Source organism: Oenanthe melanoleuca, chromosome Z (assembly GCF_029582105.1).
Source record: "Oenanthe melanoleuca isolate GR-GAL-2019-014 chromosome Z, OMel1.0, whole genome shotgun sequence".
NCBI lineage: Eukaryota > Metazoa > Chordata > Aves > Passeriformes > Muscicapidae > Oenanthe > Oenanthe melanoleuca.
In genome coordinates this window covers 27,268,958-27,295,236 of record NC_079362.1, presented here as the reverse complement: position 1 = coordinate 27,295,236, position 26,279 = coordinate 27,268,958, and the positions used below count along the sequence as shown (strand labels likewise).

The window sequence follows — 26,279 nt, the reverse complement described above, 5'->3', positions numbered from 1 at the left end:
CTTGGCTGTTGTTTGTAAATTACACGAGGTAGCAACTGTTGGTGTTTTGCTTTCCTTGACAGCAGCAGGAGCACGAAACGCCCTCTCCCTCTACAGGAGGGCAGATGACTCTGATCTAGACTGAAGGAGCAACTCACAAAACTGCAATGCTGCATTTAAGATTAAGGAAATCAGTGAATTGACTTTTTTACTTCTTCTTTTTTTTTTTTTTTTTCTTTCTTTTCAATTTAAAACTAATTTTAAAACTCGTATTTACATCATTCTTTATCTGTGCTCAGTGATTATTTCATTAGCTACCAGATTTTAAAATGCATGTGTTTGGTTTCAAATGAGTGTAGCCGAATGATCGGCTGTAGGTCTCTTGACTTTCATGGATTGATACTTTAGTGCTTGTTTATTCCTGCACCTTAAAAAATACATTGAGGTGAAATGTAGGTGCTCTCCAAGCACAAGGGTTAGTTGCATATAAAGCATCTCAAATTTGGATCTCATCTGCCATGTAGGTGGTTGTCTGTGAAAGTTAGGTAAGATCAGTCTCTCTGTATAAGTGGCCCTAACCTAGTGCATCTTCATTCTCTTTGTGTTTTGCCTCTTACTGTGAATGGCAGCTGCAAGTCTGCAAACAGCATCACACCTCAGCCTGAAACTCTTGAATGGACGGAAGCAGTATCTTGAACTGAATCTAGGATTTTAGACTCATTTTTCAGCATCTCTCTTCTCATGTGCTCTTAAGACATTACAAGACATGATGGACCTCTGTGAAGGGTACAACTGGTGTCAGTGTCTTGAGCCAGAAGAGCATTTGTGGCTGTGTAATGCATGGGCACCTCTCATATCCATACAGCCCACCTAGCCAGATGGATGAAGGAGCTGGTGCAATAACCATATGGCTACCAGTAGCAGGTATTTTGTCTTAGTGTGTGGTGCCTAGTCAGTGTGGGCAAAAAAACAGCACGTAACAAGTGATTCCAGAAAGGCACCATAGGACGGCATTAGTCAGGGAATTAGTCCCGCTGCTGGGTTTCTAGGTGTTGCAATGACTGGAGTGCTTTCATCCTTTAAAATGCTCCATATCTTGAGTGAAATTCTTGCACAATAGCAGCCTTTTTACATCCTGGCAGGGGCAAAGTGACATTTTGTGCAAGCAACATGAAGTTACTCTTAACAATGCACCAGAAACCCACTTTTGGATCCACATGGCAGGAATATATATTCTTCTGCACCAATACAGGCATTACACGTGTGTGTGTTTGTGTGTGTGGTGTGAGCACTGAAAGACATCTGTGTGTGCAGCAAATCAGCCTTCTAGCCCCTCCTTCCCCTCCCAAAGGTTATTTCCCCTAATTGTGCCCTGCAGCAGCAACATGTGACATAAGAGAGCTGGGACAGGCTCGGCCTCTGCCTGGTCTGGGCAGACTCTCGTTAAGCACAGTTAACACCAGGAAGGGAAGATCTCAGTGACCAAAAGGAAATGCAGATTGTGCTGCATATTGGAAATGCTGCAAGTGCGTGAATTACTGTGATGGTGTCACAGCGTCTGGCAGAGATGGGAGCAGGGGACTCTGCACAGATGTCCATACTTATTGTCAGAGAAGGTCTTCTAGTAGAAAGCTTTCAGTGTCAGAAGAGTTCAAGAGGCAGTGCAGTTACTTTTCATTGCTTATATGTAAGTGTTTCTTTATTATAACTAATTAATTAACTGAAAATGAGGGGATTTGTACAAATCCTGTTGCAAAATTCACTGTTTTTAACGGGATTAAGCTAAAAGGGAGAAGAAAAGAAGCATTGTTTGGAAAATTAAGAGGAAAAGACCATGCCCTGAGGCAGCTGAGTGCTCTGCACATGATGGGAGACTATTGTAGCTGAGATTTTAAAATGGGACAAGAATTTGTGAATTGATAAAAAAATGAAGGAATGACAAGGGCAGGCTAAGGTAATGCTGAGCATTCATCAAAACTGTACAAAAAATACATGACACACCTGGAAGGATATTTGACCAAAATAAATGTAATATTTATTAATTGAAATGACAAGTAAGAATTTGATGCAGCTGGCATTATACTGGTGTTTGTCCTGCTGCTTTTTACTTTTGTGAAAACCAAGCTACCAGGATCATGATATGGTCCTTGTGTCTCTTCTTCCTGAGATGTATTTCTATATGCAGCCCTGTCATGGGGTGAATTCATGGATCTCCGTTCTACATCTGCCAGTGGTTCTGCAGTGTTCTTTATCTGAGGATACAGTGCCTGAATATGTCCTTTGGAGTCACAGATTGACTTCCAAAGACCTGAGCAGGGCACAGACCATTAGCTGGGAGAGTTCATGGCTGGAAGGACTAGGCAGTAAAAGTTTTGCAATGAAATGAAAGATTTTCAGGTGGGAAGAAGCCTTGAAGGACTTAGGAGGGATGATACCCTGCAAGTTCCTAAAATTTTTTGATCGAGTGGAGCTGGTCTCCAGTCACCACACTTAGCCAAGTTGCATTAAGAAACAGTAGTTTTTGTAGAAGGATGCAATATCTACCTACTCCAAGGATAATCAGATGAGTTTCATGCTAATGTTTTAACTGGCAGCTTTTTCTCCAACGATTTTGTCATGCTGCACTTTATTTGGCACAAATATATACAGTAGTTCTCCTATGGAATAAAGAAAATGTAACATAAAAGCTATGATAAAACTGTGCCATAAGGCTGGTGGACTTTCTCAGCCAAGCTGGTGAACAGGAACATTTTCATGTGGCTGGAGCTGCTGGGGGCTTTCTAGTTGGGACTTTCTCTTTCTGTTTTTCCCTCGTTCTGTTGTAGTGCAAAAGTGGCACATGTGAGACCTAGATGGAAACTTTATGAGAAGTTTTAGGAGAGAGGCTGAGACTTGAGTGAACAAAGAGCAGAAGTTTTCCTCCATTCTGTTTCGCAGCCATAGCTGCAAAGAGTTTGTGCCAGTAGGCACTATTCTGCAGCGCTGAGATCCGTGTACCCATGCAGGGGTAACCTCTGTTAAATCTTCACAAGGCTGTGCCACCTTGAAATCAGCTGGGCAGAGAGCCTTGGAATGCCTCAGGTAGAGCCAGCAGGGCCCCAGCCGTGTCCAGGAGTGCAGAAGGGGTGCTGGCAGAGGGGCAGGGCACAGCAGGGAAAGAGGTGCGAGGAGGGATGGAGCTGGTAGGGCCAGGAGGTGGCAGGGGCTGGGCTCATAGCAGGGTGTGGGATATGGCACGTGTTTCAAAGAGGCCTGGATCCGTATTTCTGAGCATTATTTGTTATATTCTGAAATGACTTGTGGCAGGGCAGTGCCATGGAGCTGACAGTCTGAGAGGAGACTGATTTTGTGGCTGTGGTGGTGCTGACTGCTCCAGTTAGAGCACGGTGCGAAGGGAGAAGAGATTTTGTCTCTGAGTTCCTCTCTGAATTTCTGAAACTTTCTCTCGTGTAAACAAAGCAGTTGTTTGAGCATCCTCAGTTTCGTTTTTCCCTTCTGATGCCATTTCATGCAGAGGAAATGAGCTTGCAAGTGTTTAGCTTGGCACTGTAACTTTGGTAATCGTATCCAGGGCATAGAGTAGCATGGGTTGGTGCTTAATCATTCACTCATTAGCTCAGTGTCGGTTGAGCTTGGAAGACAATTAGAGGGTAAGAAATTGTGTCGGGCTGTCTGAGAGGAGCATGTGTAAGACAGTCTATGAAGGACGACATACTTTCTGTGTTTCGTGTTGCACTGACTCACTGCTATTTCAGCACAGCTGTTGCTGCTGCTACCAGTTTTGGAGAAAACGTTTGTATTTGAAATGTCCATCTGCTAGCAGCTATTGTCATCTTTTAATTGGTATAATCCTGTCGGATGAGAGAAATACAGTCGTAAGCATCTCCTGCACTGCCACTGACTGCCAGCACCTCCTGTGCCATGCACTTGTTTTGCCCATACACTTTCTGTATAAATACCTTTCTTATGTACCCAGGGGTTTCTCTGAGAGCTGACTTTCCTTATGCAGCAATACAAAGATGATTTCTTCCCTCTTTGGCTATGATTACTTGCCAATCAGGACATTTACAAACGGGATAGGGGAATGACTTGACATTGCAGTGATTGCATGGACAGCTAAGAGCTGAAAGACTGACATACAATTTGAGATTAAAAGAGCTTTACTTGTTTAGTCTAGAAAGTTGCAGACTGGTATGTGTCAAAAATTTGTATGTGCATCAGGGAGGGAAACAACAAGAAGGGCAGCAGGTTGCTAAATCAAATGGTCAGTACTGGAAAAAAAAAACCAATACAGATTAACTAGATTATTACATGTAGCCTAGAAACTAGAACTCAGCTCCCTTGAGGATCAGACTAAAACTGCCATGGACACAGTGGGGACAAATTTTCTTTGTTTGTTTGGTTTTTTTTTTAAGACACAATTTGAATAATTTCATGAAGATGGTAAACTGTCATGCTTTCCTGCCATAACAGGTGATGGGACCAGATGACATAGGAAATCTTATTTCCTTCTTCTGTCAATGCATTTCATAACATGCATTTGTTAAAGTTCCTGAAGCAGTTTTGTAGTGGGGCCTAAGATACTGCAAATGGAAAGCACATTTCTGAATTTGAACTGCACACAAGCGCTGCTTCAAACTGTAAGCTGAACAAATTTCACAGGATTAGGAGAGAGGATGCTGAGTTGATGGCTTGCTAGTTGACCACCCAAGGTAAGTATGATTAGGCTACTGCAGTGTCAATTTATGCTGTGTAATGTGTGTGTTTGTTCAATTGGAATCTGAATTTAGATACAAATCACTCTTTTTATTATTTTTATTACTCTTCAGCCATAACATCAGCCAGCCAGCCAGCCAAACCCAGCATGGCCAAGACAGAGGTGAGCAGGGTAGCCTGGCTTGCCAGTGCCCTGTGGCTGTGGCTGCCTGCTGTCCTTGCGTCAGTATCAAAACCACAGTGCCAGCACCTTTCAAGTGCTGTTAGGCTAATTAAAAGCCTGTTTTTCCATGGTGACTTCCACATGATCCCAACTGCTGTCATCCAAGTGCTTGTGATAGTTTCTGCTAAACCACAAGAGGTTGCAGTTCCGTGATTAGTGCCTAACTCCTTTCATAGAAAGCCCAGGGATACGCTTGGCATATTACCTGGACAGGGACACCCTAGAAAAGCTGAAAAGAACTGTTAGGCAGTCACTCATTATTTTCCAGGACAGACAATGTACATAAATCCCACTCTTCTCTTCTGCTCCTGTTGTTTCTTCTACATTGATTGTCTCAGGATGATCTCTCTCTCTTCCCCCCCACCGCAGTTTCAGTGAAGGTTCTAAGAGAGTTTCCTCTTCTGCTATAATTTCAACATTTTTGTCATCTTTCCCATTTGTAAAAATGTTTGGCTTTTGATCTTTCAGAGGTTAAAAGGTGGTCAAGCAGCAGTTGTATCTGTTTGGAAAAGAATATGAGTGAGAATTTGGGATTTCCTGCTTAGGGAGAGCCATGTGAATACCAGTGAATGAGTGCAGTCTGAAGCTCCTTGCACTCTACAGACAGATACCCACTTAAATTCCTTGTGTTGTGAGCCATGCCTTAGCAGCTAAAATAGAGAAACTAGAGTTAAACTGGGGCTTGCATAATGTCTTCTTCCCACGTTTTTGGTGGCAAGATTTGTTTGACAACATGCTAGGAAGCTGTTTTACATCTTCACCAAACCAAGTAATTTGGGTACGATTTGAAGATCTCATTGATCATGCCGAATATCATCGCTAGTTGTTTGCAGTGCACAAATAGATGTATTCAAGGGAGGTTTTACAATCAGTGAATCTTAAGATCTTAGCCTTCATGATCTCATGCATTCCTTCTGAAAAATACAGTCAAGAGTCACATTCATGGATAGCTGCTGACCATTTGGGACAAAATACCTTCTTACGCCCTTCTTACACCCTTTCTTACTGCTGTTCCTTTCAAACAGAAGGTAGACAATTATGCTTCGTTCTGTTTATCTGAATTAATCTTTCTAGACAGTGTTAGTCTTGACTAGTTTTGACTTTAAAATATTCTTTAAAAAGTCTTTTCCTTGTGATGAAACAAGTTTTTTTAAGTATTGAGAAAATTATTTAGTACTGGACAACTCCTTGCGCGTGCTCTTACTGAAATACTCCTAATGTTGTTACTCCTTGGAGCATCTGGTACTAGCTGTTCTGGTCTAAACTAAACATTCTTGTTCTACCAGAGATGGCACTTTTTTGTAAGGAAGGTGGACATTGAATAATAGTAGCTGTTTGGTATCTACAGAGGTTAACCAGAAAATAATGGAGATGGGTTACATAGGAAGAAAAAATTTACTTTATTAGACTAACTAAGGCAGAAGAAAAAAACCAAACCAAACAAAACAAAACAAACAAATAAAAAAACCCCACCACCCAAAGTTTTGGGCTCAGCATCTAATCACTAGCACACCTGCATAGTACCACAAAGCAACAGGACTTTTTCTAGCTTTGCATTCTCCAGCCTTCACACACAGGGTCTGGACAAAACTTTGCTGCTTTTTTTCAAGCTTCTCCATTTATGTATGAAAATTTGCTTAGCCTTTGAGATGTATGATTGGAAAAGACAGGCTTCTCATGTTGCTGATACTGCATGCTTTTGGTGTACTATCTGACATCTTGCATATATAGTATGATGATAAAAATAGCTTTGAATCTGCTCTTTTGTATCACATATAAAATGGGGATTATGAAATGTTGTGCAACAGAAGAGGTAAGATGAACAAAATTATAGATTTAATTCAGGAGATTTAGAGACTGGCTGCTTTAAAATTTTTATCTTACTTCTTTCCAACGTGGAGGCAGGAATGAAAAATGAGAGTTTTATACCTGTAGGAGAATTCTTACTCTAGGAATGGAAGAGCAGCAGTATAGTATCACTGCACACTAGAAATACCTGTCACTCCTTCCTGAGGAGCTCACCAGGCTGATTTCTTGGGCCTTCTTGTTCAATTCTGCAGTTCTTGTTTTTGCAATAAAGTGCTCCTGACATTCAGTAATTACAGATGGATACTCAGCAGGATTAGACAGCTGAGTACTTTTTCCCAAGTTTCACATCATCAAACCATGTGTTCTGCAATTGTCAAACCTTGTGATTATTTCAAATCTTTGACTGCTCATGGACAAGACTGAGAGAGCCTCTGGCACCTATGTGGCAGTGTCCTTTGCCAGCCAAACTGTGTTCTGTAGGACAGGCACGAATTGTTCCCTTCTTTCGTAAGGGAATAACAGAGCACAGTGATGCCTGATTTCTCACACCACTTCTGTGTTTGTACATGCACATAGCATGGACAAATACAAAGACATTTCAGGAAATTTGAAACTCCCCTGTGTCAAATGGTGGCAGAGGAAGGGAAGCAGAGATCTTCCTCAGACTTCTGGGACTGTGCCTGCAATATGCTGTGCTGCATTGGCCATTGCATTTCATTACACTGAGGGATCAGGAAAATGCAATGAACCATTTTAATCGGCAGTAAAATAGAAAAAGAAAATTGAAAATCTTGGGTGCCTTTTCATCTTGGGTTCTTTGGGCACCAGAAGAAAAATACACAATATGAATACCTACCTGATTCACTGATATTATGTGAGAGATTAGTTCTGAAGTCTTCAAAGAATGAGATAAATTAGCAGATGTCCTCATAAATACGCTCTTTGCATACAACTCAAAATATGCTATAGACACCTTTCTCATAGAAGACACTGAGATTGAATGATTTTTTTCCAAGACGTCAGAGCCTGGGTTTGAATTTGATCTCATAAATTCCAGTCTAATATTTTAGACACATGCATTTTTCACAGCAGGAGGTTTTATCTCTTTGATGCAGTGTCTCATCTTCCTTACTCATGGACAGCTGGAAGACAAACAACTTTTCTGGCTTCATCAGCTTGAATAAGTTCTTAACCTTATCCTAAGGCTTTGTATTTATTGGGAAATAAAAGAAGGAGGAGTAGAAGGGCAGCACTAGTAAATCCTGTGCTGTCAGAGTCTCACAGGAAGTTGAATGACCCTTGCTTGAGAAACAGAAACCACAGAATGTGGGTGTGATATTTATTGGTACGTGCTTTGCATTCTCCTCCAAGGACAGATTGCATTTTGCATCACTGCTGTAAATCCTGCCTACCTTTTCCAAGAAGATTTCAACACTAACTCTTCTGACAGCAAGCTGCTGGAGAGAAACACTGTGAGTGTTAGTATTTTGACTTCTGAGCCCTGGAAAGCTCTCCCCTGGTGTTAATGGTTTTTGGTGAAAGGGAAGAATGATGGGCTTTCAGACACAGTGGGCATTCATTAGCATGTACTCTCTGTCAATGGACCCAGCTTGGAGGGCACAGTCTGTGGCTTCCCGTTTAGTATGTCTGTTTGTTCAGTCTTTCTCTATAAAGACAAGCCAACAATTGCACTGACTTTCTGATCTTTGTATGTCAATGTTTATATCAGCATCAGTGGCTCTGTGAACTCACTTAAAATTGTGGGCTGAAGATGTTTTAGTAGTCCTTTTTTTTTTTTTTTTTCTAATTAAAAAGAAAGGGGGAAAAGCCTAGAATGAAGGGGGGAAAAGATGGCTTACTTTTGCAGAAAATAAGCAAATTATATTTGTATGGGTGTAAGATCATAAAAAGTTCAGATTATGCATTTTTAATTGTTTATTTGTGTGAATTCTTTTTTCTTAATGCCAAAGATGTAAAAGCAGTTCAGTGTGTTGTTCACAGTTAATTAACTGTTCTAAATATGGCTCATATATATCACAATATTTTCAGCTAGCTAGTTTCTGAGCTATTTAGGAGCATTCAGTTCTTCCACTACAAAAATCAAAGATGAGAGGTCTTCTTTTCAGGAAGCTTGTTTAATATTCTGTATTAAGGCAAAACATTTTGTCATTAGCATTTTCCTTCGGATTTCCTAGGTTTCAGGTATTTTTGCAGACTTAATTCACTCTCAACTTTGCATGACTTTATCTTGGTACTTATGATTGATGCATTCTGTATCTATATTTTTATCTAACTTTAGAGTTAAGTGCTAAATACTAAATATTGGTATTTAGAGTTAAATAATGTGAAATTTGGAGTTAAGTACTGCAATATAAATGTGTTCCTATAGGTAATGAGCAAGGCACACAGCCTTTAGCAAGAGGAAAAAAAAAAGTTATTAAGAAGGTACAAGATGAAGATGCATGCAGACAGGCTCATTTCTTTGCCACATCATTTGTTTGCAAATCTGGCCATGGGAAAGTTCAAAGGATGTGCAGAATCACTATTTCTCACCAAAATCCATAGTCCTGCCCTTGACAATACTGAAGTAACTAAATGTTGCTTTATCAGAAAGGCAGCACTTCTTCTAACTTGTGTTTTAACCTAAGTTCTCCTGCAATCCATGTTAGTCCAGACATCAGGTGTGTTTGTTGTTTGCCAAGTACATGGTGAAATCAGTACTTTAGTAATGTCTAGGTGTTTTTTGATGCTGGCTGTCCCTTCACTGTTGAGAAGGACAAAGTATTTATGTGGAGGTACATTTTCTCAGAGATTTTTTTTTAACAAAACAGTTGTGTGTGAGAGTGCTTCTGCTGGTTTTTGTGCTCCAGTAGGACTCACAGGGCTCTGTTATGACTGCTTTCCGTACATGAGCTGAGGGGGGAGCAGTGCTGTGCACAGCCTCAGTTATCTGGTAGGAGTACCTGTACACACAGTTCTTGTACAGTTCTTCCTGCATCCCTGTAATTTATTTGGGTGGCGTTGCTGCAGTACAAGTACTGGAGATAAAATATTGAGGTTCTCTGAGTCAGATTTGAATCAATATAAATCTAAAATTACTTCTTCTTCCTCTGTTGAAGCTAAAGAAAGAAACCAGTTGCTTGATAACCTAGTTACTTGATCTGGTTGTGTGGACTTGAATCTGTGATAGTTTGTGCTTGGAAGGAGCTGCTTTAAAAGAAAAACTAATGTGGCACTGGTATGTGGACAGCAGCCCACTGTTTCCTGGGCAGGAGTAACATTCACAAGTGCCTTTTTTAGTTCATCACTGAAATAACATAGAAATAGAAAGTGTCTGAGCTTTGCTCTTTTACCAGTTTCATGTCTTTTAGAATAGGTCTTGTTCTCTAACTGAAAAAAATTACAATCCATTAAAAATCTAACCACAAGCAAGGCTGCAGTGTATCTTATTTCCAGTGTTGCAAAGACCTCATGTTGGGGTATTTTGGAGAAAACCTTTTAGTCTCATTTACGGTGGTAATTTTATTTAATGTGGTGATTGTAACATGAGAGTGATCATAGCAGCTTCTGTGGGAATTTGTTATTCAGTATTGTGCCGATTGCCAAGTAGAGATCAGGATAGCAGAGACAGGGACAGAAGTGAATCCGTCCTGACAGGAGGAAGAGGGATTTCCTTTCAGTTAGGCTAAAAGGTAATACAAAAATAAAGAAGGCAAACCTACAGGCTGTCTCTGATAGCTGCTTCTGGGGTTGTGAAGTAGAGTCTAATGCCTGCAGTGGAAATACAAACAAACTCAAGATTTGGAGGAGAAGGAGCGACCCTGCCATGACATGCTGTCCACCATCCTCTCCTTTGAGAGGAGGAGTGGGAGGCTCAAAGGTCATCATCCTATTTATGCTAATTGAGTTTGAGCTAAGCTCTTCCCAAGGAAAAAAGCCTCTTATTGAATTAGTTATTCAGTTCCTTGGGGTGCAAGTGGAATGGCTGTAACACTGTCTTAGAGTCTGCTGTAGTGGTCCTTGAAGAGTACATCTGAAAGATTCTCTTTATTTAAGCATCCCTCAGATGCAGAGCAATACGAAGACCTGAGAGACTTGTGTGCCTTTTGCTATTTGTCTTCAAAAGGGGCCAAACATGTTCAGGTACACAGCACCTTGGCAGGTCCTCTGCTTGTCCATGGAGCAGGGTTTGAGGGTAAGAATGATTTCTTTTCATAGTATTGTCAAACAGCCATAATTTGTAACTGTGTAAATGTGCTGTAAAGGGGAGGCAGTGTTAGAGTGACTTACACAGAAAATGAAGGATCTGTAGGTATCTGTCTTGTTCCTTCCTTCACTGCCTATTTCCAAATTGCTGTGACTTGAGGGAACAAGTCAGAAGTTCTGTGTAAACATGCTGTGTATGTTTATGTGTCTCTGCGTTTGTGTTCATACATTAAACATATATCACTGTTTACTTCTATGTAGGTAAATATTGTTAATAATAGGAATTTCCTTCCATCCTTAAGCTTTTGAAAGGTTTGTAGAGATGGATTAATTAATTAAACCTCATAGCAGTCTTAGGAGACACATGTTAAGGTAGGATTGCAGTCTGGATAAATTATTTTATTCAAGGTCATGCAGCAAGTCAGCAGCAGATAGGAGAATGAAATCCTTATGAACTTCTAAGTCACTCTAGTTGGTTAACAATTGCTACTTGTCTTCTAAACTGGATTTTTTAAACAACATTTTGTCTTGAGGATTCATGAAAGTGCCATGAAGTGTAGCAGTAGAACAACTGTGGTCAAGATTGACATCTGAAAAGCGTAACCTTAAATTAATTTGGTTGTCATTATTTGTATACCTATTCTTGCAGTACATGGCAGTATTCGTTTCCATGAAACCTGTCTACTAGTCTCTGGTGGCATTTAATATGAAAGAGTTAGTTTGCAATTCAAAAATACCTATTGCATTTCCTCGGCTCTCCTGATTTTATCGCAACTCTTGAAATACTTGGTATGGGTTTTCTTTCCAAAAGTGCCAGCTGCGGAAGACCTTTAAATTTTGAAAATAGGTTTATAGGTTCAGAAGTTGCAACAAAATACTCGAAATTATGGTTTCTAAGTGTTTCCTGATCTGTTTTTTTCTGTCCCCCTCCCTGAAAGATGCAAATCAAAATTAAAATGTTATTTACACCATTTTATTCTTACATCTAGCAAGTCTTGTATCTAGGTTTTATGATTTTTTTGTATTAGTCTCTCTAGAAAGTGCATACTTAAAAACAGAATGAGCAAGACCTATATGCACCTATGTTTTCTATATGAGGACAGTTTGCATTTGTTGTTGCTAAGTCCATTTTGACTATTCCCTTTCTAATCCTTTTATCTTAAAAGATCCAGCTATACAGATTGTATAGATCACTTATCAGTGATTACGTAATCTTCTTTGGGATGGAGGTGGGATTTTGTGCTGTAAAAAGGGTAGCCCAGGGCTTCCAGAGGGCTGGTATTTCTGCCCATTTTCCCTCTCCAGCAGGTTCTCAGCTGGGTCTGGGGTCTCTTTCAGCAGAGACTTTCTCAACTATTCCTTACTATATCATAAAAGCTTACTTCTGGATGATTATGAATCTGCAATGTATGGCTTTCACCATTAGCAGTTACCTAACCACAATTTCTGCAGAAGTTTCTCCCTTTCTTTCCCCCCTGGTATCTTAATCAAGCATTACTGGAAAAAAAAAATATTCAGAAAGTCTGTGAAGTGCATTTTTTGTCCTGTTTCTATTTTCATGTAGACAGCTCCACAGTCATAAGTTACAGTATATCTGAGACACCCAGTATATTACCAGAAGCTATAGATGAAAAGAAAATTTGGCCTGTGTCCAGTGAAGGGATGGGTCCCTGAAGGGATGGCATTCTTCATTGAATTCTGTCTTTTACAGAGCTGTTCAAGTACTAGAGTAATGATAATAAATTTTGAATGTTTATATTCAAATGCATTAAGGTGTCAGAAAGCAGAATGCCAGCTGCCAGCATTGGCTGTAGTTCAGTTCTGGGCTTCAGCTCAGGGGATTGCCTAAGCCAAAATTAAATGAGGTGCCTGGGGAACACTCAAATCAAATGAAATCAAGTGCGCACTTGCTGTGAAAAAAAAGGTTAAAAGATTAAATGCATTTACTATTCCTGCAGTACAATATTGTGGTTGTGATACCAGCTCAGATAGGAATATGTGTATTTCCATTCTGATTGAAATTCCGCAGGAGGATTGCCACTTCATTGAAATAAGCGATACTCTCAGTGATACTCTGAGCTTTCTTTCCATAATTGCTTATTCAAAATCAGCCAGAGATGGCTTCTCCCAAAAAAGTGATGCTGCATCCCTATAATGATTAAGTAATGCCTGCTGTGACTGTGCCAGGCTATGAAGTCATAGTCTGCTGTCTGCATACCAGCCATTTATTACATGTGTGCATGGACTACTATCCAGGATCAAGCTGGGATGTGTTATGTAGAGCAGTGCTCAGAAAGTCTGAATTCCACAGGATTTTCTCTGAGTAATGCTGGAATGGTTTAAAACTTCAAGTGTGGCAATAGTATGAAAAGTATCCATAGCCCCCCATGCACAAATCTGCCCTCTATGTGTTTAAAATAAACCGTGCCATTTAATATAAATATTTGGATTTGTTACTTATTTACATTTCTCTATTGCAGTGAGTTAATCTAGTCAAGCCAGTGATAAGTTTCACATTACCTTTTGCCTATGCAGGCACTGTTGTACATTACTATTTATTAAATCATATTAATTAGACAGCTGATGAAAGCATACTGTTAACCTTTCTGGAGGAAGGCTGCAGTGTTTCTTCTCTGTTAGGCTGAGCCAAAGTCACGGTTTAGCATTTCATGCCTGAAGGCTGTCCAGCTCACCTTTGCATGTGATCAGCATTCGGGCTTACAGCCTCCTTCTGCTGAAGTCCAGACCAGAACTCCCCTTGATTTGGACTAGTGCAGGGCTGGGTGTGACAAGATAATGTGACAGTAGTTTGAAGGCACTATTTATAGTGATGCCAAAAATGGAGAAGTTTTGCTGAAGCATTGTTGCTAGGGGCTTTGGAGTTAGCAGAGGTATGATTAGTGAAATGGCAGGACCACCTCTAGTCTCCTGGTACTATAGCAAAACTGCTCTGAGGCTCATTAGGGGCACATCCAGGCAGTGCAGCAAGTACTGGTAATTTGTTTTAATGAATGCTGCTCATTTAAAAAGCTGTAATTTGTGCAAAGCCCTTAGGAAGTAAGGAGGAACTGCGGGAACATAAATTCCCTTAAGCAGAGTCACAGTCATTCCAGGTGTGTGGGTAAAGGACATCATAAGCCTTACAAGAAGCAAATAAAGACTGTAAATCATCAGAGTTCTGAAGCTACTCCATTGAGCTTGGCATTCTGAATTTTATTGAACTATTGAGACTGCGTGTTTGCACTAAATTGTTTTGAATTAGATCAGTAAAGGTAGATGTGATCTTTTAATATTGTTCAGGTGCATTTAGCTGGGCTGGTTGGTGCTTTTCTTTGACACATACATCTTTTAGCTCTAGCATCTCTAGAATTTCGTATTTTATCAAATGGTGTGGTAAAGGCAAGATTTGGAAGGAATGCTCATGTAGTAATTTACATGCAAATAATACATTTCTAGCTGGTGGTTCCCAGATTCCAGCTACCACATACTAACCATGGCACCGAAAGCCAATACATTTTCATACTTAACTGAAAGTTTACTAAGTATGTCTCCAGGGATTCAGATGAATCCACTCATAGCTGCTTCTCTTCAGACTAAAGAGCTGATACAATTTCCTGACATTTTTCAGTAGGAGAAGCTTGAGCGTGGAATCTGACATAATTCCCCAGGCTTATAAAAGCCTGCAGTCCCAGGCAGATAAACAGCACTGCACAGTGAAAAACAATCTACTTGTCTTACAGCTGAAGAGGTGTTTTCAGACTGGCAATTTGTCATGATAGAAGTAAATACGAAAGCATCCTGCAAGGAGCTGACTTGCACTTAACATAATGCAGCAGCAGTAGATGACTCCAGTTGCACAGACTTGGATCACATACTGCCTGTCCTCCTCTCATCATAACAGGTCCCAGCAAAGAACCTCAGTGTCCTCTAAGGTAAACAGAATGAGCCGCAAATGCCCACCATGGCTGGATAGTACTTGCTTGGATGGAAGTGTTTCTGTTTTCTCTATACTGCCATTTTTTTGTTTGTTTGTTTGTTTGTTTTGTTTTGAGTTTTGGAAAATAAGCATTTTGCTGAAATTCGGAGTTCATGTGACTGAAGAATAATAGAAGAATTTTTAAAGGGTAGCTATCTAACGATCTGGAAGAATTTTAAAGGCATTTTCAAAAATAAAGAAAAGATTCTAGCTTTTTCTGGTATCAGAGAAAAGCTTGGAAAAAAGTCAGGCTCATTGCTAAGAACTTAAAAACATGAAGAAAATAAAAAGGGCTATATAGCCATATTTTTGTGCTGGCAATTCTTGGCTTCCTGGGACTTTAATAATGACATCTGAGCAAATGGGATTATTTTTGTTGCTGTACGATTAGGGAGCTTTAGTTCCATCAAGTGGCAGCAATACCAGTTTGTGCACATTATTATAGTGACCCGGGTCATTTCATCTTTGTTGTTGCTAGTCAAAGTGCAGCACACTGCACTTAAACCACTTCTAGGTTGTTGTCTCTGTTCCTACATGATGCCCTTCTGCCTTTCAAAAGTGTTCCCAGTTCTCTTCAACTTCTTTTTCCCTTAGTTTTCAGTCTTTTAATGCTGAACCAGTGGAACACAGGTCTGCTCTCACTGCTGTTTGTTTTTCATATGACTGAGAGATTTGGCAGTCTGGAGATTGCCAAAGAAAAGAATTAGATAAACTGGGGAGAGGAGTGATGATACCACCAGACTGCCTGACCTGTAAGCAGAAGCTGTCCAGCAGAAGTGTCTTAATCTGTTTTGAGCTGTCCACCATGCTCATTGTACTCGTTCAGTGGGAAAAACTTTCAAGGCCTCTTCTCAAGTTACATTTGAGCTGATGTGTACCTGCATTGCCATTTTCTGGCAGTAAATTAAAAGTTCTGATTATGTGTTCATGAATTTATTCTGGGGCATTTTGGTACAAATTCAAAATAATTAAAACTTGTCTTCAGTTCCCATTAGAATATCTTTGCTCATTTTGTGCTGGGAAAACATACATGGATATAAATACAAGAACACTGAGCTTTTGCTGAAGTCAATTTTTGAATCATAATTCCTGGAAAAATAACTTGTCCATGGCAATCATCAGGGAAAAAAGTTCTTGAGGAAAGTCACAGTAAAATATGTCATTAATCATAACCCACCCACATCTAGGCATCATATCACCAGACACTTCACTGGAGGAAGGAACAGTACTGTTGATATTCGTGACTCATTATATTCATGGGTTATAAGGTTTAAGGCATCAACTGTGATCCCATTATGACTGGCATTGTGACATAGACTAGTGGATTTCCCCAAATTGATTTTTGTTTAGATTACAGCTTATCTTTTAGAAAAACATCCCGTTTTGACTCCGCATGTCCTATAAGGGAGCATTAATCACAGCCCTTAATAAATTGTTCTGTTCATTAATTATATTTATTGCTAAGATATTCCTGTTAGAAAATAGGCATTATTTTAGTCATGGTCATCCTAAACACTCCCCAGTGCAATCAGAAATGTCTTGTGCTCCTTCCTCATCTTAGGGATAGGTTTTGTCTGAAGATTGCAAAGTGATTGGGAGGTATTTTATGTTTTTGGTTTGTTTCTTTTTATTTTTTTTTAACCTTGCATAACCTGTGAGGTTGGAAGAAGTTCTGGCTTATGGCTTTAATTACAGTCTGTCTAACTATCTAAAAAGCCTTGCCACTCTCTTCCTTCAAGTCTTACCCTTGTGATGCCAGCACACACCTGTGGCTAAGAGTAATGTTGATGGCATGTGCATGACCTCCACTTTTCATTCATACTGCTTTCATCTTGTTGTCACCTGATATTGCAGCCTGCCTTCATGTCCACCTATTTCCTAAGTTCTGAGGCTGTGACCAGGTTATTATTGCTGTTAAAAAAACTAGGATTTTATCTAGTGCATTGAGGACCCCATCCGAGCTGTGCTGAGAGCTTATGACCATTAATTAGATTTCCTGATGAAATGGTCAAGGTGAAGTGCCTTGGTTAAGAGTTCTTTTCACTGTTTCAGTATAGTTAAGGGCTGTACTTATATTACCATTTCCACTACAAAATTGGCACGTGCATTGACGTCAGACACATGCAGACTCAGGGTTGGATGAGGACCACTGGCAGCAGTTCCGAGATAAGCCCAGGATCCATGTGGAGTCCAGCCTGTGTTACTGGGCCAGAAGGGTGCTTCTCCCAAACCCAGTAACGAGGTGCCTGTGTGCAAACCGGAGTGGTGAGGGGGGATGCAGCACAGAGGTGTGAGTCTGGGTGAGCTCTGCTTTGAAGACATGCCCTTAATTATGCTGCAGGTTTGGGCAGTGCTTCTGTAATAGTTGGTTGTCTTATCATCTCAGAAAGCTATGATCTTTCTTTATCCCTTTTGAGACACTAATGGGTAAGAAGAGATGTCTGTGCTAACGCGCTGATAAGCACATTAGCCATGTTGTTACTTGGTTTCTGAGATGTTCACAATTCCTTAATTGAAGGCATTTATTTCCTTTGCGTAATTTCTGCTTAGCTGACATACTCAGCAATGTTCTGTCCACGTGCGTTTCCTGAAGTTATCAGCTGACATAATACAGAATACTGCTTTATGCATGTCTGTACAAAGTTAAAAGGTGTACAAAGCATGATGGCTTCCACTGAGCAGAATACCAGCATGCCATGACGGGTGTTTCTGGGTAGAAAAACAAGAGCTTTTCCATGCCCTCATAGAACAACACAAAGGTCCCATTCAGGTCCTCCCTGAGTCAAGTTGAATTATACTTTTGCAAGCTGGGTGTTTTCCTTTGTACTCAACAGTATGAATAATGATGGTCCTTGGTTAGGAGAAATGTCAGCCCTTGCACTGTGGAATGGGTGTTCCAGGTTCAGTGATCAGCAAGCTCTTGAAGAAGTCTCAGTAACTTTCTTGTATAGGTTGTGATGAAAATTAAGTACTACTTTACTCCTTTCTTTTCAGAATCTGAAATTCTTAAGCACTGGGTGTCAAGTTTTGCCTTCTAGTGTATATTTTATTTTTCCTCTTCATGGGACACTGACAACCCCATATTTGTCATTTGTTGAATACTTGAAATTTAGCATTCAGATCTGAATGTATATGCATCAGTAATGTCTAGATCTGTCTGTCCTAGGAACAGGTGTCAGGAGCTAGTTCTGGGACTTCACCTTTAAGCATCAGGATTCCAGCATTTTTCTTTTGAAGACCTGGTCTGTAGTGTTTGTACTTCCTAAAAACAAATTAGTTCTGCTTTTAGTACATCTGGAGCAGGTCCAGATCTCTGCTGTTGTCCATGTGCAAACTGCTGCTCACCATTCCAGAAGGGAGGCCAATTCCCACATTCATCCCACTTGCAAACAGCAAAACAACGTGGTTTTTCTTCAAGTGGCTTGTTTTTGCAGCAAGTGACTTTTTAATAGTACGCTTGTATTCTTGAATTCAAAGATTTTTCAAAGTTCATGGTGCCTCCGAAGAGGTGCTGTGATTATGAGTTTAATTTTATTTGCCTTTTAATGCTGCTAAGAGGATTTTTTTTTCACCTGTGATGTAAGAAATGTTAAATGCTATCTGATGAAAATACATTTGTTATTTATAGGTAAATCCAATTATTTAGTTAATTGATCTTAAAAATAGCTGTAAGAAGTAGTCATTCATATTTTTGCAAACAACTGATTGCTGTTTCCCTCCTGAAAAACATCCATTGTGACTGATTTGTGAGTATTCAGCTTTGTGAAAGGAAAGCCAGACCTGTTAGCATAGCTTTATCTTGCATGTCACAGAGAACAGACAAATCAGTGCTTATTGAGCCACCCTGTAATTGCATTAGTCTGTAAACTTCTGGTGGCCTGGTTTCCTCTCTTATTAAACGGAATGAGAAGGGTTGGAGACATGCTTGGATACTTGCACTTGTAGATTAGACATTTCCTTTTTTGGAGGTCAGCTTTACTGGCTTGGGTTTTTTTCCTTAAAAATGAGACATGTTTTTGGTCTGGTGTTATTTTTTGTTCTGCCAGAAAACTGTAATGCATTATGCAAAAATGTTCATTTGTTCTACGCTAAGATTATTTATAGGTCAGAGTTCTCACATGATGAGTACTGCCAGCTTTAGGTCCTCATAAGGAATACAAAGTCAGTTTGCTCTTGTGTTTCTTTTTTTAGTTACAATAACTAATTTAGTCCCTGTCTCATTTTGAATGTGTCAGTTTTGATAAATGATATTCACTTCACAAAATTCTCCTGTCTGTCACTTTGTGAGTTACAAAGTATGTAAAAAGGAACATAAAATACATTTTTGTCTTCCTCATGAAAGTTCTTTTTGAACACCAAGTTCTTGTTAACCTGTCAGTCAGAAAGGGAAACCACCAAATGAAGATGTCAGTCAGGGCAGGGGGCAGGCAGGGATTGCTGCAGTGTTTTTGTTGTGTGAAAATCAGCTTGAGATTTTTCCCGGCATCCTGAGTTTCTAAGCTCTCCTGTATTAAAACCAGAGAAGCCAATTGGGGGCAATAAAGTTAGACAGGTGCTTAAGCAATTTTTTTAGGAGCCTACAGCAAGGGGAAGGAGTTTTTAATGGGAAGCCACAGGCGCATGTGGCTGCTTCAGCTGAGAGCTGCTGCTCCCCCAGTCGCTTCCCCGGGCCCTTTGGCTGCTCCCAGGAAAGTAAACAGCCAAGGTTTGCCCCAAATCTGCTGTGTGACCAGAGAATCCTGTTCAGATCAGAGCTAGGCAAACACCAAACAAACAGCTTGTGCTCCAAACCTTAGGCATTAAGTCTATAAGTAATTACAGTTCCAGTTCTTTTACAGTATGTATTAATAATGCAAGATAAATCTTGATGCTAGCTGTTTCCAGCAAGCCAAAGCCCTGTTTACTACCCAGTTGTTCAAAGAGGCAGTGGTTAGAAATAAAAGGGGAGCTGATATGTGGTCTAATGCTGCCATCCTGGAAAGGCAGATGGTGTCCTTGGGTTACTCCATGATTACGTGTTGCCCTTTCTAAGGGCATCTCTTCAGCTGTGGGAGGAAGAAGGATCAATACAAAACCCAAAAAATGGACTGATTGCAGCATGCGTGTTTAGTTTGGTGGACAAAGGACTGTCGTAGGAAATTTCTCACAAGCCCCATGCTGTTTTTTTACTGACAACCATCCTTGCCCTTCCTGTGGTTGTATGAAGAAAGGTTGTGCGGGAGGTGCCTTCAAAATTGACAAATTTGTCAGAATTTCATGCTGGAATAACAATGTTAGAACAGGAGGAGTCCCATGGTTTCCCCTGTTGGTGGCTACCTTTCAGTTGGTAATGCTCCACAAGTAATTCACAGAGTGGAAATTCAGCTCTTCCTCCCAGAATTTGGAGCTGCTCTGCCTTTCCTCCTGAACCATGTTACAGTTTAGTGTGATGTTTTGGGCCAGTTTGTGCTATATATTGCAGTATATATATATATACTACACTGGAAGGAGAGGAGGTGTTGACACAGAACCATTCACCAGCAGGTCACGCATGAAGTCTCAGAGCCTTTACAGCATCTTGGACAGTCTCATACTAAGCTATTAATGCCCTGGCATCTAATTGACAAGTCTTGCTGTGATATTTGACGTGCTGCTTAATGGTTGTTATTTTTTCAAGTATTTCCCCAGTTTTAGGTTGTCCCAGTTGGATGACTGCCTTAGTTAGTGGCTAAATGTCTATGGTTTTGTAAAATTGACTAGGACTATTTGCTACAGCAAATAGTTTTTTAAAATCCTGATTGAGAATACTCTGTGAAATTAAGGTCATTTCCTGGGATGTTGTGAAATACCTAGGTGCTTACAGTGTGGTTAGAGGTATTTGTGTGGTGGGACTAGAAATACGCAAGGTGTTGTTCTGCCTATTATCCCTGTAAAAGAATGACAGAATGGCTTTATGGATTTCTTCATGCCTGCACTTTTCAAACTGCATACTTAAATATATGAAATTGCAGTACCATCCCATGTACTGCAGCTGCCTCGGTGCAATTTTTAATACAGGAGTATAGGTTGGGAAGACACTTCAAGCTGGGCCACCCTTCCTTGACTTAGAATTTGCCATGAGATAGCATGTATTGTCATGTTCGTGGATGCAAGAGATAAAGCTCAGCATAAAGTCATTCTCTGTTCCCACAGAGTTACTACAGTGGGAACTGCTTCCTGTCTGTTTCCCTCTAGACATGTAGAGATAGATAGATAGATAGATAGATAGATAGATAGATAGATAGATAGATAGATAGACAGACAGACAGACAGTATGACAGAAGGAGGAAGGAACAAGAGCTCAGCTCATTCCACATACAAGTTTGATTACTGCAATTCCTGAGTGTATGCTGCAGAAGAGAGCCCTCTCACTGCTCTTACAGACAGCTGTACACAGGGGACACAGGCCAGAACAACATTTGCAATTACTTTCCAAAACCCTGCATTCTTGTCGTTGTTAGAGCCCTAATTTGCTGAGCAGTTGATTTGAGCTCAGGAAATTATGGGTTGATTTTATTGTTGCTATTATTGTAATAGGAGGAGGGAATTAAAAACAAATGCCTCAGTGCTGATGTTTGACTAGAGTGAGAGACTGATCTGTAAACGCCAGGAAAAGCCCAGGCAGGAGGACTGCTGGGCAGTTGATGAGCTGTGTTTCAGCATTATGTTCCAAGTGGGATCTATACACAGAACCTCAGTGGAAGTCAGCTTGGGCAGAGGCAGGGTGAATGGGCTCAAACCACAGGATGTTGCTATTACAAGATACTACATGGAAGGAATGTCACTTAATGCGCTTAGCATGACCTTTTTTATCAAGATGCAAGTTAGGTGGTGGATAGAAGAAGCCAGAGGAAGAAGAGGAACAGCTGGCACTGAAGAGGAGGCTTGAAGAAAACCAATGATCAATAGAAGGAAGCGAAAACATTCTGGAAAAAAAACTCAGAAGAGAGAAATTTCAGACACACAAGTTAACATCGGTAATCATAATTCCAAGTTCTCCAGCCTCCAAGATGCAGCAGCTGCTGTTTGTCTCTTGGCAGTGATGGAGCAAAGAAGGCCTCTGGCAGATGTCCCCCATGGAGCATCTGTGATACTCAAGGCTGGCCAAGAGGAAGTTCCTCTTAAGTGACAGAAATAGTGGGAGGCCTCCTGTCACTGATTGTTGTCTCAGGGTCTGCTGCACACTTTGTGAGCGGTGAACATCTTCATTAGTCTGACTTGAAGCCGTAGCTTACAGCAGTGCACCCAGTGCTCACGGCCCACGCAGATGGGCAGAGCACTTGGAGGGCAGGCTCCAGCAGCCAGGGAGACTCTGCTTGTCTTCCCGTCTGCTGCTTCAAGCAGTGTAGACTGCCACAACTGTATGTGCTGTGTCTTGCAAGCAGAGGTAATGAGCATTAGCAATGTATGGAGAGCTTCATGATGAACATTGTGTGTTCACAGCATGTGTTCACAATGTATTTACAGCCACTGCAATGGAAAAAGATGTAGGCAAGTCTTATTGTGAAGGAAAATCAGCCCTGTAAAAAAAAAAAAGAAAAAAAAAAAAAAAGAAATAAAGAAAGAGTAAGGAGATAAACAGTTGCCCTAGATAATTCTGAGGTTAGTAAACTTTCAACCAATAGTGCAGTATTTCTACAGTAAGATTTGAGTCTGTCAGTACTTAACAGTTTGCACTGTCTGTGTACAAGGGCTATATCATATGTTGAATCTGTAATTACAAGAAACTGACAAGTACGGCAGCACTGCCCAGTAGGCTATCAACAGCAGTCCTAAATGCTCTCTATTTCACACAAGAATACAGATTTACAGAGAGTTCTTCATCATCAATTCTTAAATGAGGAGAAATAAATTTGCAGGAGGATAGTTTAAAAAGAAATGAAAATAGTTTCATTAAGAAATCATGTAATATTCTTATCGATAACAATAGGTTCTTTAACATATTCCATGAATTAATTCATTATTACAAGTAAAAGATATGTAGTCCTCTCTTTAACAAGGTTTTGGTATTATACATCTTTTATTCAAATTGAATTTCCTTTAAAGTACCCATGAGTTTCACAGTCTCAGATAGACTTCAAGAAAAGGATATGTAAACCTGAATGCACATGTGTTGACTTTCAGAGTGCCTTACATTTTCTTCCATTTTTGTGAACTTGAGCATCTGTCTTGTCCTAGGACAAGTTGTACTACTTGGTAATGTCTTGTTTTTATGAAGGTTTTCTGCCTCACTATGGTAAATCTCCTTCAGCATTCTTCTTCACCTCCCCCTCCAAAATGTAAAAGACAGTTCAGATGTTTCCAACCCAGCATTTTTTAAATAAGAAAATATTACTGCATCAGGAGGAGTATGCTTATAGTGGAACATGGTGCTTGTTCCAGTGCATTTACTGTCAGCAAGCTCATTCCTGTTCTCTGTTTAGCTTTATAGTTGAATCTCTGTGTCAGCAAACAGTGAAATTTCAGGGGAATCCTGAATTTCAGGTGGGTTCATGTTGTTGTATTGCATTTCACATGCTTAGAGAGAAATTAATTATTTCACTTGCTTAGAGAGAAATTTATTATTAACTCTTCAATTATTTACTTGAAGAATGAGGTAAGTTTTAATGCTGAATTTATGTAGAATGTTATGTTGCAGTTGTATCTGCACTTCTTTGCAGATTGCCATCAATTCAATGAAGCTTAGTTTTATAGTGGGGAGCATTAGAGGAAATATATAATAATTTGGAAGATAAGCCAGTGCCTGACACAAGCTTATCAGTAAGACGCTATTAGAAAAATTTAAGTAATTGCCTCTAAATGCTAGAAAATCACATCAGGGAATTCATGCTTGTGTTTCTTTTGTAGTTAAAAGATGCTTTAACATTTCTTGAAATTAAGCATCACAGTTCTTATCTTTGTGTGGAGTCCTGCTGGATGGCAGGACTGTGTTGACAACAGATGTATGCCTAAGACTTAACCTGTGATCAGTAGGCATCTTTTTTGTGTCTGCATTTCCCACATCTTTCTGGAGTCACGGGAAAGCAAGAATATGGATTTCTTGAAGTTTTTTATGAAATGAGCTTAAGGTGTGTTTTTAGGCCAGAAATTGCCTGCCTGCACCTCCTAAGCTGTGTTCAGCAGTTCTTCAAGGAAAATTCAGAGCTCTGGAGAGGTTTAGCCTTAGAAGTTGCTGCTTGTCATAGGAGAAACTTAACATCAGGCCAGTCAGCATTGTTGTGGTTCTGTGCAGGATTCTCCCTGAACACTGCTGGTGCTGATGGTGAAGGGCAGGAGATTCAGGGTTTGGGATGAAAGGGAGCAAATCAGGGGAAAAGAGTCTGGAGGGTCTTTTCCCTGACATAAAGTAGTTTTATTGGTCCTACCGTTGTTGTGGCATAAAGAGAGCTACCCTGTTAAGAAAAAAAAACGGCTACCCTATTGATGAAACCAGTGAATTGTTAAAGAACAAAGTTGGGTGTGTTTTGACCAATTTGCCAATATTAAGTGTAAAAGAAATAACTGCTGAGTAATTACAGCAAAAGCAGCATTAAATGCAACTTGAAATACACACATCTTTCCTAAGCTTGGAGATGTTTGACATTTTGTAGTGTTAATCTTGGTTTATGATAGACTGGTCATAATCAATTTATGTTGATAAGCTGTCCTGTGGTTCTTACTGGTCTCCTTTAGGTAGATGGCAGATAGCAGTGGGGCAGATAGCAGTGGGTGCTGTTATTGTAAACAATAACAGTGTTTGGTTTTTTTCTATATTGTTGAGATCTTTCCTTTTTAATTTCCTATCTATGTGATTACTTTAAAGTACTGTGTCTATTCAAAGCTACAGCAACTCTGCATGTGGAAGAACACCATATGTTAAAAAGTTTGACTCCACTAAAGAAACTATGCTTCCCATAACTGAACCGTTTTGCCAGTGCAGGGCATGTAACTTTGCAAGACAGCACCAGAGTTAAAAAGCTTTAGATTTTGGCTGAATGAATGGAAATTAACAAGCATAACTCCAGCTTGCAAGACTGGGAGTCTGGGAGTTACCTAAACACTTTGTTCTGTTTTAAAACAAACATTTTTCTATCAGGTTTTTCGAAATTCCTGAGGATCTTTGTTTCCAGCCACTTTATCCAAACAAATCAAAACAAACACTGCACAGGTTCCTTGCTACCACAATAAATTGCTTGTTTAAACTGGGTGGTTGTGGACTGGTTTGTTTTTGGGTATTTTTCCTTGTCTTTTGTGTTTGCCTGAGAAGCAGCCTCAGCATGTAGGATGGCAGGTCATCTGAAGTGCTAACAACATTTAAAATAATTCCAGAGGAAGCTTCTTCAAATTACCTCGTGTTTAGGGAGAGGCAAGGACCTGCACAGGACCATTCCCATTGGGCAGCTGATGGAGGAACTGCTCAGTGACCCGTTTTGTGTCCATCCATGGAATATGGAGCAGCTAAAGATGGCTTTCAGTAGGGCAGACTGACTTCCTACTCCAGGCCAGTTTGGGTTATCTCACCTTGAAGACTAAGGAGGCGCTCATCTGCTTGCATACCCCTCCACCAAGAGGTGCTTAAGTAAGCTTTAGACTTTTAAACCTCAGAAGGAAGTGAAGAGTTTAGTGTGAAGTGACTGTAGTACTTGGCCACAGGAATCTCTCTGGGTGTTGGCAGTGGTTGCATGTGATGTCACAGTTTGTGGAGTTTTCACCCACCTCAATACCCACAACAAAAGTGTTTGGGTAAGACAGTGCTTTTGAGAGGTGCTGAAAAAGTGGAGAAGAGACGGAAGTCTTTCCCCCTCTAAGTGGTTTGCAGCAAACCTAAGCAGTTTTTCATTTCTGATTCCTTGTTTGTGTGCGAGAGCACATAAGGAGCCAAACAGCTCCTTAAATATTAACTGTCAGTATCTGAGGAAAAGAAGTAAGTAGGATGCTGTATGATCTTTCTTACTTCTTTTTCCAGCCCTCATCTTTTCATAATGCGTAGCATTCTCAGCTGATTGGCATTTATAGCTCCATCCCTGGTAATTTTGACAAGGTGTTTTGTGTGTGCTGTGCTGGATGTAGTAAACATGCCATGTGCCACTTTTTTTCTTAATGAAGAGTGCCCCCAAAGCCCCACTTTCCAGAGCAGTCAAGCATGAAAACATCATTTAGGAAGTTTTACCTGTTCAGAATGGAAATATGAATGAAGACGGGTTTTAGCATTAGAAATGAATTTAAATCCAAATGTCATCAAGAGAGGGCCTCCAAGTATTCTCTGGGTTGGGTTGAACACAAACTCTTCGTTTTCATCAGGGTGAAAGGTTTCCTACTTAAGTTACCTAACCCAGCAGCCAGCATAAGTAGACATAATGTAAGTACAAGTAC

At 40.2% G+C, this 26,279-nt stretch overlaps 1 protein-coding gene across 4 annotated transcripts in view; it reads left to right on the top strand.

Annotated features, from left to right (window-relative positions):
• Positions 1 to 26,279, top strand: part of PALM2AKAP2 (PALM2 and AKAP2 fusion) — a 265,867-nt gene that overhangs the window by 201,631 nt on the left and 37,957 nt on the right. Inside the window, exon 1 of one of the 4 annotated variants that reach the window (XM_056513038.1) lies at positions 25,645 to 25,830. The exons of the other annotated variants lie outside the window; for them this stretch is intronic. The gene's annotated coding sequence lies outside the window, so the exon portion shown is untranslated. Of the gene's footprint in view, positions 1 to 25,644; positions 25,831 to 26,279 lie in introns of those variants that run through there. 4 annotated transcript variants of the gene reach the window in all.